This window comes from Cydia splendana, chromosome 24 (assembly GCF_910591565.1).
Source record: "Cydia splendana chromosome 24, ilCydSple1.2, whole genome shotgun sequence".
In the NCBI taxonomy this organism is placed as follows: domain Eukaryota; kingdom Metazoa; phylum Arthropoda; class Insecta; order Lepidoptera; family Tortricidae; genus Cydia; species Cydia splendana.
This window is the reverse complement of record NC_085983.1, coordinates 10,868,058-10,882,536: the sequence shown is the minus strand read 5'-3', so window position 1 is coordinate 10,882,536 and position 14,479 is coordinate 10,868,058. Positions and strand designations below refer to the sequence as shown.

Here is a 14,479-nt window from a genome sequence, read left to right as displayed (position 1 = left end):
TCCCCTCTAAAATGGCACAAATGGCACAATCAATAAATTTCAGGTAGTACACACACACGGACTTTCTCATGGCTGACTTTACGAGAAGTAAAGAAATAAAAATCGAATAACGCATTTCATATAGGTAACTAATATCTGGGAGACCGAGCTATGCTCGGAAAACATATAAAAACCTAGCTAGATCAATTTTTCGCCCCCGAAAACCCCCATATAGCAAATTTCATCGAAATCGTTTGAGCCGTTTCCGAGATCCCCGAAATATATATACATATAAATAAATAAATATCCAAGAATTGCTCGTTTAAAGGTATTAGATATGACTGTAGTGTCGTTAATAATGCAGACTTTTCGTGTTTTTCCAAAAGGATAATAATAAGTTTTGGCTTAACATGTGCAAGATGTACCTAAAAGAAATCAAATGTGAAGATCATAAGGGCCACACCATTGAAGCTCGTGTACCTAATTCGTCAAACTTCAGTGACAAACATCCTTGAATGTAAGCTGTTTTTTTCTGTTTTTGCGATCTTTGACGTAGTACATACATAATATTATGATCCATTAATGTAATAATGTAATAGAAAATAAAGAAATAATTTATTTTTTACAGATTGATTCTAGTCGTTATGTTACGAGTGGAAAATGTGATTGTGTGTACGTTAGGAGTAAACATATCGCGGCTCTGATATACTACATCAACTACTAAGAAAACTTCCCAAAACTGGTTTTGGAAGAGCAGCAATTGGCAGACCTAGTGCCAGACAGTTTGCCAAAGAAAATAACTCAAAAGGGAAATACCTACTTTGAAGAAATGTATGCACCTGCAAAGAAAATTAGGTGTAATCCTTTGCCGTTACATGTTGGAATTGAAGGGAGAGTCAGCATTAAAGTTAATAATGGAAGCTGGTGCTTTATTTATTATTATTACTTTAAATGCACGGATACGTAGGTAAACCTCGCTAGTAAAAAGTGACAGTTGGTCTGCCGAAAGTTTCTTTTTGGGCCACGGTGCGCGTTGCGATCGATTCGTGGTTCTCCGACCCAGCGAATAATATGTACATCTTCTAGTAATAAGTAAAACTAAATTACTTAACAAATACAATATTACCCCCCACTCTGATTATACCCCGGACGTAATGTGCCAAAAATACTGGCGGCATTACCTCGCTAAATGGCCAGTGATATTTGTTGGACAAGGAAAGAACCAGAGCGAGGGTCACAGCCCCTTTCCCGTAAGCGTCACCTTATACTAGCCCTATATGTTGCGGCAGGAGCAAATATCGTCAGTCATCGCCTCCCGCTTAATACTTTGTCTGAGATGATAGTTTCTTAGATGCTATCGTGAATTAAAAAATTGTCAGCCGGTTGTATCGCTGTGCCGTCATCCCACAGTCAAACCGTGTAAACTGTTTTGTGGGACATTGTATTTGTATAAGCTGTATACTTTTATGTTAATAAATAAATAAATAAAAAAAAAATATAAACATGTAAAAAAATTTTTTTTTCAATCATCGCCTGCTGATACTTTGCCAGATGATAGTTTAGATGCTATTATAAATAAAAAAAACCGTCAGCCGGTTGTATAGCGGTGGAAAGACCGTCAGTTATTTGCATAAACGTAAAAAATACGGGCCTACCATTTCATGCCTTAAAGGGGTGGAATTTTGTATGGGGACTTAACAACAACTGCACATCAAACATTGTCAATAGGAACTGTCCCGCCCGCGCGGTGTAGGACCCGCGCTGGTGCAGAATTTAGTCGAAATTTGGTATGGAGATAGTTTGAGTCCCGGGGAAGGACAAAGGGTAGTTTTCATTCAAGAATAATAATTTAATAATTCAGCCTATATACGTCCCACTGCTGGGCACAGGCCTCCTCTCATGCGCAAGAGGGCTTAGGCTATAGTCCCCACGCTAGCCCAACGCGGATTGGGGACTTCACATACACCTTTGAATTTCTTCGCAGATGTATGCAGGTTTCCTCACGATGTTTTCCTTCACCGAAAAGCTAGTGGTAAATATCAAATGATATTTCGTACATAAGTTCCGAAAAACTCATTGGTACGAGCCAGGATTTGAACCCGCAACCTCCGGATTGAAAGCCGGACGTCATTTCCACTCGGCAACCACTGCTACTCATTCATGAAATCACTCTTTAAGAAAAAGGGGGGTTGAAGTTTGTATGGGAAATCAACAAAACGCAGATTGAATAAAATAATAGCTACGTACCTAAATTAATAATTCCACGCTGACGAAGTCGCGGGCAAAAGCTAGTATTATAAAGGCGAAAGTGTGTCTGTCTGTCTGTCTGACTGTCTGTCTGTTACCTCTTCACGCTTAAACCGCTGAACCGATTTAGTTGAAATTTGGTATAGGGGTAGTTTGACTCCCAGGGAAGGACATAGGATACTTTTTATCTCAGAACTCACCCCTTAAGGGGGCGAAAAGGGGGATGGAATTTTGTATGGGCAATCAATAACCGCTGAACCGATTTAAATGAAACTTGGAATGGTGATAGTTTGAGTTGTGGGGAAGGATATAGAATAGTTTTAATCCCCGAAATCATCCCTAAGGGTGTAAACAAGGGGTAGAAATTTGTATAGGGGTTCAATAATTTCTTGAAATGGGACTTGCCTTTTATCATTCAAAAGTTCGTAAGAGATAAAGAATGTTTATGTATTTGTGACCAATTTTATTAGCCATACCTACCTTTAAGGGTGAAAAAGAGATGACATGGGGGTGGAAGTTTGTATGGAGAATAAATAAAAAGCAACTATTAACTTCTCCGTCTTCTTTATCTTCCTAACCTTCTTCAACTTCTCCAACATCTTCATCTTGTTGAACTTCAACTTCTTCAACTTAAACTTCTCCAATTTATTTAACTTCTTCAACTTCAAATTCTCCAACTTTTTCAAGTTTTTCAACTTCGATTTCTCCAACTTCTTCAACTTCAACTTCTCTAACTTCTTCAACTTCAACTATTCCTACTTCTTCTCCATGGTCTTGTCCAGTTCCTCTTTGGTAACTACCGTCAGCCAGTAGATGCAGTGATGTTAGAACCTAAAACAAAGAGTTGTAAGTTGGTATGTCGTTATTAAATAAGGTGACAAGAATGATTTGAGGAATAGTGCAACATAATACGAGTATGTTTACTTTAAAATGTGCCGGCAATCCATCGCCATGTTGAGGCTTGAGGTCAGCCTCGAGTTTGGCACACAAATAGAGTGCCAATTCTTTGCGCACTATATATATGTGCTGAAACTCCTCGCTGGGCATATCAAATGGGTTGCATGTAGTATAGCCCTTAATGGCCCGTCGTTGGAGTTATCTATGCTATTTTTCTTCGATAACTAGCAGCAGCTGCCAAGAAGAAATGATATTATAATCTTGCCATCCCTTAAAATAATGTACGTATTGATAATGTTATATGTAAATTCAGATTTAATTCAAAGTTCAAATTGTATATATTATATTTAAGAAAAAAAAAAACAGATACTTACCTACTGATATTTAAACTTCAAGAAATTGCATTTTTCACCACTTATATACCACAAGAGCACTTATGACTTATGAGTGAATTGCAAAAAAATTGTACATAGTTAAGCACCTGTAATTAGTCCAAAGTTAATTGCTTCCATTGTGTTACCACAGTTAAGCCATTTATATTTAAGTTAGATGCATGAAAGTGTGTTAGCGAATGCTATAGACTTATATGTGTACGATTTAAGTACAATAAATACAATACAATACAATTTACATAGTTAATTTTCGTAACACAAATTAATCAATTAAGTTAAGACTAATCACAGCTTCTTAACTGCGCTTATCGTGACCCAGTGAGCACTACGATAAATTAATCAAAGGCTAGCCGTCAAAAATCGACTTTATGTCTACTTATCCAACAATTGTAGCCACTTACCGTGTATTGTTGTCTAAGTGGACAAAACGGTATGAATGTTATAAAACTGTATAAATCTAGACAAGTGACATTTATATCATTTAACTTATCCACTTATCCACTAAGTTTAAGTTGGAAATGTAGACAAATGACATATTATCCAACGACCATGTTATGCAGTTAATCGTTTAACGACTATCGCTGTCAAAAGTGGAAAAGACGACAAATCAATAAAAACTGGATAAAATGTCCGTTTTATCATCATTTATCCAGCCATATCATTTATACAGTCGACCATCATAGCCTTGCGACTTGTTGTTGACAAATGATATCAATATGTCAGTCGTGATGAAGACTATCATAAAAATGATGGTGATCTCTATGCATGTATTTTTTCAAAGATTGCAAGCTATCAAACTTTGACTTGTCAATTTTTCGTGGTGAGTCGTATAAGTTCGTAAGTGCATTACTGTTTATGCGTTGACGTTGAGGTAGAGGTTTCCATTCTTCTGGATGTCGCAACTTGTAATCAATGTTTCCATTTTTGTAACGGAGGCCCCTTATATCGGTCACTACCGGCTCACCTTTTTTTTTCCCGGGCCTGATTGAAGGAAATTCGCATATTTTCTCATAATCGTGAAAAAAGTTATAATCTAAATGATGCACGGTATAAGGTTTTGCAGGGCGTGCATGTCTCATTATATTGATGTAATCATTAGCCGTATAAATAGGAGCCTTAAAAAGACCCTCTAGTGTCGAGTGCACGCTGTCCACCTCCATCATTGTATGACCTTTTTCAAGGATCAGTTGTTCAAGCTCGACGTTTGCTTCTGATGACAAATTTAATAGGGCGGATGATAGGACTCTGTTTCTATTCTGCTACGAGCATCGGTCTGATATAAGGATAATTTTTTTAAAGCCCTCGGGAATTTTCGATTTGAGAAAATGAATCAGACATGAGGTAAATTCGTTTGCAGTTACTTCGCCATCACCTTCATGCCATACATATAATTGTACTTCTTTATTGTTATTGCAGTAGATACTGAAATTATGAAGTTGGAGTTTTTGCTTATAATATTGGACAGATACTTTTAGCCTGGGGCACAATAACACGCCTTGTACGTCCATTGTAATAACAAGAACATCAGGAGAACACATAGTTAAGGCCTGTTTTTTTGCTGCATAGGCTTCCTCTTTCTTAACAATGTGTTCGTTGTATACTTCCTCGGTAATATTTTTCTCTTTAAAGGAAGTGCAAGTGTCGCATTGGTCTTTCCTCGGTTTGTATATTGATATTTTTTCTGACTTGAGAACCGAAGAAAAAAGGGTACGATGTGCTGGACGTTTCCCATGATTAAGGCACCATTTTTTGTAAACTCGATAGAGATGGGATTTATTGTGAAAGGTACCTTCAACGTACACACGTTTAGATGAGCTCCTACAATAGTGGCTAGGTACTTTAGGCAGCAAATTGAGCCATTCTTTCACAACACTAGATTTTGGATTCGCCAGTTGCCTTTCTTGCCTTTCAGGCATATTTTGTTGTCTACTATATCCTGTTATTACGTTTTCAGCCTCTAAACGATCCGAGTTTAAGGCCTTTATCCAATCAGATAGAGTGTCGTAATTAATATCTAAAGTACTGGTGAGGAACTTCTTGCATACTCTGATCAGCTCATTATTTTCATTAGGCAATTTGTAGTCATATCCGATTTGTTTTGCAGATACTTTTTGTGTTTGATTTCTTCGCCGTATTACCGGACGTACACTGACCAAATTTTTTATATAGGCCTTTTTGGCATCCCAAGAATCTAGGCTCCAAAAGTATCTAAAAATGCTCTCTCGTTGATTCTCAGACATTTCACCACAGATGAAACTTCTCGCTGTTTTAACTATGTCACCGTGAGGACAAGGCTTATCTTTTTTTAATTTCTTGGTTTTTTGAACAAACTCATAACTGCAATGTCCATTTTCATCAGTTAAACGTTTCCTACCGGTATAGTTTTTCCCATTTAGTCTCCGATTCTTATTGAAACCCCTACTTTTTCTTTTACTGTAAACCTCAGAGTCATCTTCATTGTCACTAGGTACGACTTGCTGTTCCATTACTCGTAGTTCACCTGTTATTTCATCAAGAAAAGTCAATGCTGCTGTATTTGAAGTTCCATTGCCAATACTCGATTCAGATTGATTGGAAGGTACAAATATTCCAGTTTGTTCATCAAGCACTAAATTACAATTTGAGGGAGGAGTACTTGGTGATGACGATCTTAAATCATTAGACGTAGACGGTATTTCAATCATCTCACTCTGAGTATTCATCTCATCTACAGGTTGTGTAACTTCAGACAAACTAGCAGTTTGAGGTGACTGCGAATATTCCATCATACTAGAAGAAAAAATATGATCGAATGTTTCATCGCAAACGTTTTCAATACCACATCCAATGACCGACATAAGACTCTCATTATTATTTGAGGGAGCAGTTGTGTTTTGATAGGCATTTGGATTACTATTTGTTGGATTATATGAATCAGGTATGAATATGTCAGAAGAAAAAGTTGGGTCAGGTTCATGGCTACTTATTTGTCCTGTGCTAAGGTCAATCAACAATTTAGATCGCCAATGTTTGCCTCTTTTAGACATTTCTCCAACCTTCCGATTAAGTTTACTTTTGATCAATCTGTCAACAAACAGGCCATAATACGTTAATATATATAATCGAATAATAAAAATAACAAAAAAAGTTTGAAAGTATTTTACTATGTTTGTATTAGGTACTTTCTTGTTTGTAGATGTAGGTAGGTAAGTAACAAGTAAGGTTTCAATCAGCCATTTATTCAGCAGCATATATTTACTTGCTATACTTTCGAATAAATTAAAAACATAGAAAACTAATTGTGGTATTAAATGTATTTTGATAGGTAACTAGATTTAATAGACCAAATAGAACAGAAGTAGGCACCTTATAAACTTATATTTTTATAATAGGAAATATCTAAGTTAAATTGATTATATTTTATTATCATTTACCAATGCTGTTAAGTACCTACGTTAAAACTAAGTGAAGCTACCCACTTACTGTGTTGCAAAGTAGTTTGCTATAAATAATGAAAACTTACCAATCATATAAGCGAAAAACAGATAGTTCACAATATCAACACTTTATGAAAACATTCCGGTTAAAATATTTTGTTGTGTATACCAAAAACCATAAAAACTTTTCGAAATGATGTTTTCTGACCGAAGTTCATAGGCACACTAAGCAACTGTCACTCGATACTAAATCCACATATGTGCATCAATGGTTATCAATTTCTTCGATTTTATTTGGTTACCAAAACCCGTATGTGTTTAGAAGCACATGTGTAGTTATTTTTAGGGCTAAAATCACAAATGTGTTTTGTTAAAACTTGATCCAAGTAAAATTTGCGTTTACTGATTTTTGCATTAGATGCGGAATTCAATTTTAAAGTCAAATCTGCAAAAAACAGAATATCGAATAAATGCACATAACGGAATTGGCAATCTCACCGACGCAAAAGATTCTTTTAATTATTAGCGACCCGCCTCGGCTTTGCACGGGTTACACAATCGTAACAAATTATACATCTAAACCTTCCTGAACAATCACTCTATTGATAGGCGAAAACCGCATGAAAATCCGTTCAGTAGATTTTGAGTTTATCGCGAACATACAAACACACAAACAGACAGACGCGGCGGGGGACTTTGTTTTATAAAGCAACCTTTGGCAAACCGGCTCCAAACCGGGACGAATGGAAGAATAGGGGGGGGTAGGCTTTGTCCAGCAGTGGGACACATTAGGCTCACAATAACAACAGAGTAGGGGACTGTATTTAAAATAATTAATAGAGAAACGTAGACAGCAGTAGTCATTTTTAGGGTTCCGTACCCAAAAGGTAAAACGGGACCCTATTACTAAGACTTCGCTGTCCGTCCGTCTGTCTGTCACCAGGCTGTATCTCACGAACCGTGATAGCTAGACAGTTGAAATTTTCACAGATGATGTATTTCTGTTGCCGCTATAACAACAAATACTAAAAACAGAATAAAATAAAGATTTAAATGGGGCTCCCATACAACAAACGTGATTTTTGACCAAAGTTAAGCAACGTCGGGCGTGGTCAGTACTTGGATGGGTGACCGTTTTTTTTTTGCATTTTTTTCCGTTTTTTTTTTTTCATTATGGTACGGAACCCTTCGTGCGCGAGTCCGACTGGCATTTGCCCGGTTTTTTATTAGATACAATTTCTATTTTAATACCCGTGTAAAACTATAAAGAGTAGGTAGGTAATTGATTGTGACGTCACATGTTAGTGTTTCACATAAATTCCATAATAGGAAAATCGATTTTTCAGTTCGGAAAAAGAAACTGATTTGACTAGTAGTCAAATACCCTATAACGTGGTAAACAAGCAGACGAGTCGCCTGATGGTAAGCAATTACCGTGGCCCATGGAGACCTGCCGCACCAGAGGGGTTTAAAGCGTTGCCGGCATTTAATATGGGAGTAGGCACACTCATTTCTGGAAGGTTTGAAGGTCGTATCGATCCGGAAATATCGCGGGCAACAGTTCATTCCACAGTTTAGCTGTGAGAGACAGGAAATTGCTTAAGAAACGGATTTTAAATACTTTTAATGGGGGTTCCTTTGTTTGATATAATTATTGAAAGTCATAATGTACCTAATGATTGTCAGATTATCAATATCATTAGTCATAATTCTGAAACCGTTAACTTTTCAGGATTTTTGTAAGGTTATCTTATATGTAGATAGGTTAGGTTAGGTTTGTTTTATATGGCAATCCTGAAAAATACGCGTTTCTGAGAAAAACTACATTATGACTAACGAAAATGTGGACATACTTTACATTATGACTTAAAACTTTATAGGAAACAATAGAGACCCCTTTTAATGTTTTGACAAGGCCTCTTAATAACACTTATATAATATACTAATATAAGTATATAATAATACTGAAGTATTGCTTCTGTATTGCACAGAATATATTTAAGACAGACAGACAGCCGCTTTTTGATCCACAATCACATCACATAGATAAATATGAACAATATGTTTGTAAAAATCCAAATGGTTTTGACATTTTTATTTTGATCAATACAAATACATATATTAAGTATATAACTAAGGAGTAGGTTGTACAATCAACTGTAAAAATATGGGTGCACGAATCATCTCAAAAATATGTCACATAGCTCTTATGTCAGCGAATTAAGAACTATGGGACATATTTTTTAATAAGTTGGCTACACCCATATTTTTATAGTTGTTTTTACAGTTACCATCATATACCTATATCGAAGAGATCAAGTCACAAATATCTGACCACATTCTTGGGCCATCCTGTATTGACAAAGCGTCATAGTGCGTGTTCAGATATTTTTGAACACCTGGGCGCCTGGAAATATAGCCAGGTGACGAAATAGGAAATAATAAAAGCATATTGAAGTTAATTTTACATTTGGATTTTTAAAACATACTCGTACATTAATAGTTATTTGTTTTACAAGGGGGCAAAGTTGTTGTTTAACCGCTCGTGCTAATATTGATACCCGAGCAAGCGAAAGATTCCAAAATTGAACCACGAGCGTAGCGAGTGGTGCGAAAAATGGAATCTTGAGCGTTGCGAGGGTTTCAAAGCACGAGGGTTAAACAAAATTTGCCCCCGAGTGAAACACAAAATTTTTCACTACACCAACCCGAAGCAAATATTAAATGTAAAATATCAAACAAAATGAAATCCAAATGAATGTTATTAAATATTTATCATCCAAAATCATCATTTAAAAGTCTACCAGCAAACATAAGAAAACAACTCAAAATTTTCATTTGGTTACTTTGCCTCACATGTGAATAAAATGCAACTTTGCTATCATTTTTGAAGTGCAAAGTAAGCCTTTCCGAGCTGGTGTGGTGAAAACATTTTTATTATTCTCTTCAAGAAACATGCTTGAAGTATTTAATTGTTATACCTAATACTTATTTAAAATAATTAAATAGATTTTGTAAATTTACCTTCACTTATCTTAGGTATCTTATAATTTAATTTGGAGGAAATCTAGCGTATTTTAGTATGTAGAGGAGATTTAAAGATTTAATAGAAGATATTTCATGCATTTTCTTTGAAAATGCCGATGCTAAAATATAAAATTCAGATGCTAAAGTATTTTAGAAAATATTTAGTAGTATTTTTCATTAAAATATTACTTGACCAAGAATAAGATTTTTTTTATTATTTAGTGACTGTTAATATTATGATAAAGAAATAATAACTTCTGTATAATACTTGTATTTTTTTTGTAACTAAAATTAAAACACATTACATCAACTTATAACAAATTGAGCGAGATATGGACGTTAAGTCCAGACTTAACGTAATAATTATGTTTAAGAGACTAAATAAAAATGAGTTTCTACTAAATATACTTTTGTACACCTATTTGCCAGTACTTGATAGATAGGCAACGGTAGGATCGTTAAAAATTACACTGTGATTTATAGCCTTATGGTTACCCATAAAATGTGCATTTTTTTGACAACCACCAAATATCTGGTAACCATAAAGTCAACAACAACTCAAACAATCATAATTTCCATTAAGTTAAAATTAAGCAGTCAAAAGGTTTATATTACAGTAATAGTTAATACCGAAGTTAATTTTAATTTAACTAGAATATTTAGAAAAACGTAACCCATAATACCTACTAATAATTTGATAAAAAAAACAAGATGTACTGTTTTTAGTTTCATGGGATGCCATGAAACTTCAAAATAAAAATTGTAAGGAAAGTCACAAAAATGATCCTTTAATTTATATGAAAAACAGGGGGCAGTTTTTTTATATTTTTAAAACAAAATTGATTTTAACTGATAAAATATTGTTTCCATAATCACAACATTTTTCCCGAAAATGTTTAAAGCATTTCCGTACCCGAAATTACCACACAGCACCTTAATAAAATTAACTCCGTTACTATCATAGTAATACTTCATTATATAACTGAGCAGAGAAATTTGAACCATAAGTCGTACAGCTTTAGGTTGTGTTTCGTTCACCGCGACTGAGGCGTCGACTTCCTTCGGGCGATTTGCTTCGCTTTGCGGGAAGTTTCTTCAGTTACCTGAAAGCGAAGAAAATATAAATAATAATAATAATTCAGCCTACCACCGGTAGCTTGGGCCTTTTTATATTTTACTTTTATATTCATATTATAAATAACCTAACTTAAGATGAGAAATGAATAAAGAGAATAATAATAATTTAGCCTATATAAGTCCCACTACTGGGCACAGGCCTCCTCTCATGCGCGAGAGGGCTTGGGGCTATAGTCCCCACGCTAGCCCAATGCGGATTGGGGCTTGGGGAAGAAAGTAAACTTTACAAAAAACAAGACTACACAAAACAGCTGGGCACCATTTTAAGCTGAGTTTACGAGAGTTATTTTATTCCTCCATCACAATACATATTTGACCGGGGGGGGGGGGGGGTCCCTTTGTTTCACATAAAGTTTTAAGTCATAATGTATTGTTTGTCATATTACCATTAGTCATAAAACTAAAACCGTTATCTTTTTAGGATTTTCGTAAGGTTATCCTATAGACAGATTAACTGCCCGATTCGAACTTTAAGATACGTCAATGGGGTTGGCAACTGTCAAAGGTTTGCCTAGATGGCGCCATCATAAGCTTGCCCCTTTTTCTATGAGATTTGGCTTAAAGAGCTGGCATCCAGGGTATTAAAAAAACTAAAATTTGACACAATTCTAGGGATTGACGGGGCAAGCTATGATGGCGCCATCTGCTAAAAACTTCCACCGGCCAACCCCATTAATAGACCTAGAAACGATATGGATTAGATGTGTCAGTGTCAAGAGTGACGTTTTCGTTTGAAGAATCTAATCCATATCGTTTCTAGATCTATTAATTGACGTGTCTTAAAATTCGAATCGGGCCGTAGGTCTGTTATATGGCAATCCTGAAAAGTAACGCGTTTCTGAACCAAACAAATTATGACTAACAAAAACTCGGACAAACAATACATTAGGAAGACCAAGACGTGCATATATTGACCAGGCCAAAGAGAAAATTAACGTAGTGACGTATCAGGAGCTCAAAAGAGTAGCAGAGAGAAGAACGGAATGGCGATTACTCCACCGACAAGAGGTAGGCTCTTAAGAATAATGATGATGAATACATTATGACTTCAAACTTTTTGGGAAACAATAGAGACCCTTTACCGGGCCGTGCTCGGGCCGAGGCGTCCGTCATTTTCTATGACGGCTGATCGGTGATCACGTGGTGCGTTCCATAGCAAACGAAGCGCCGGAAGCTCCGGCCCGGCCCCGGCCTGGACTAGCGTGAGTCATCCTTTACATGGCGCAGTCAGTAGGATCGTAGTCCAAATAATCAGCATGTATAATTTTGTAATAAAAATTGCATTAATTAAACCATCTAAGGGCCACTCGCACCATTCACTAACCCGGAGTTAAATATGTAAATAAATAAATAAATAAATAAATAAATATTAGGGGACATCTTACACAGATCAAACCTAGCCCCAAACTAAGCAAAGCTTGTACTATGGGTACTAGGCGACGATATACATACTTGTATAGATAAATACATACTTATATACATAGAAAACAACCATGACTCAGGAACAAATATTAGTGTTCATCACACAAATAAATGCCCTTACTGGGATTCGAACCCAGGACCATCGGCTTAGCAGACAGGGTCACTATCCACTAGACCAGACCGGTCGTCAAAAATTGTATGTGGCCGAAAATTGTATGGCAATCACTTCCCAAACTATTTTTCCCATAGTATCATTTGGCAAAACTATCAGATGGCAAACCCATGTTTCGCATATATAACATGTCGCAAATGATTATTTACAATATTATTGTATGGCAAAATATTTAGTTGGTCATGTTTCAAAATGTCTTTTATTGTTATGTCGAATGTATTGATAAGCATAAATTATTTTTCGCCTAATATTGTGAAGAACCTACCTATCTCTGGGAGCAGTTTCGTTTTACGGGTCATAAAAAAATGCTAAATATAATTGTAATCAAATAAAAAGTATGCGAAGTTTCAATTTGGGCAAACGTTATTTAACAATAAATAGTTAGGTATAATAAAACATTTGCTTAGTGACTATTTTTCTAAATAAATCGTGGTAAAATGAACATAAATAAAATTGTGATCAAATAAAAATTATGCTAAATAATAATATGCTAAGCATTGGTTTGCCAACTAAAAGTACTGCAATAAGTTGGTTGGGAAGTGAAATTAGGCGAAAAATATTTCGGCGAGATGGCAGGACACCGCAAGTGGCGCTAAGAAATCTTCTCATGAATCTAGCTTGTCAAGTTTTATTATATATTTTTTTTATAAAAAGGGAGATGACATATAATATATAGATTCATATGTGTGGGTAGATGAATAAAGAATCAGTTTTACAACGAACTTTCGTGTGTTCATTATTCCTCCGTCACAATACATATTTGACGACCGGTCTGGCCTAGTGGGTACTTGGGTAGTGACCCTGCCTGTGAAGCCGATGGTCCTGGGTTCGAATCCCGGTAAGGGCATTTATTTGTGTGATGAACACAAATATTTGTTCCTGAGTTATGGGTGTTTTCTATGTATGTATTTATCTGTATAAGTATGTATATCGTCGCCTAGCACCCATAGTACAAGCTTTGCTTAGTTTGGGGCTAGGTTGATCTGTGTAAGATGTCCCCTCATATTTATTTATATCATGTGTAGTTCATAAAGTATGGTTTGAAATATTAGACTTTATTTTATTGTTTAATAACGCATAAAATCAAATGGAAGAATACTTACTGAAGCCACAGCTCTAGCGGGCACCGGAGGGGGTACTCGCTTCGGGGGGTTCACGGGGGTCACGGGGGTTGCGGGGGTTGTGCAGCAGGGGGTTGTAGGCTCGGCGGGCGCATCGGAACAGCACGCTTCGTTACTGAAACATATAATTATTGTTATAGACTTATTGTTATGGATAAACTAGGTCTGTATACCACGAATTAATAAACTAGTGGATAAGAAATGACAGTTTACAGTATTAAAACCAGTGCCACCAAACTCGCACATACATAGTTAAATTACAATATGGCATACAGTTACAAAAATGTTTTTGATTGTTAGTAACATTCCATACAAATATAAAGTTACCGGTTGACATTTTTGGAACGAATATCAACTGTGGGTAACATAACATTTATACCACGGTCTAAAATATAATGTCAACGTAATGATACATATGCTTTTTCACATCACCTATTCGGAAAAGGGCTTTTTCTACCCGCTAGGAGGGATCAAAGTGGCACTTTTCCTCCCTGCTCGGGGGGATCAAAGTTCTAGGATACTGTTTTTGTTATTTTTTGCATTCTTTTTTTAGCTTGAATAATATTTTGAAATATAATAATTTGTGTCAACACTCGAAACGTTGTGTCGGCGAAACGAAAGCGCACAGACTTCGCTGGTTCGGTCACCTACTCAGAATGGGAGAGGATC

General features: G+C 36.0%; 1 protein-coding gene across 2 annotated transcripts in view; it reads right to left on the bottom strand.

Annotated features, from left to right (window-relative positions):
• Positions 1 to 13,797: 13,797 nt before the first annotated feature.
• LOC134802454 (Kv channel-interacting protein 4-like) overlaps positions 13,798 to 14,479 on the bottom strand; it is a 66,785-nt gene continuing 66,103 nt past the window's right edge. For both annotated transcript variants that reach the window (XM_063775123.1, XM_063775124.1), the window contains exon 9: positions 13,798 to 13,925. The gene's annotated coding sequence lies outside the window, so the exon portion shown is untranslated. The remainder of the gene's footprint in view (positions 13,926 to 14,479) is intronic.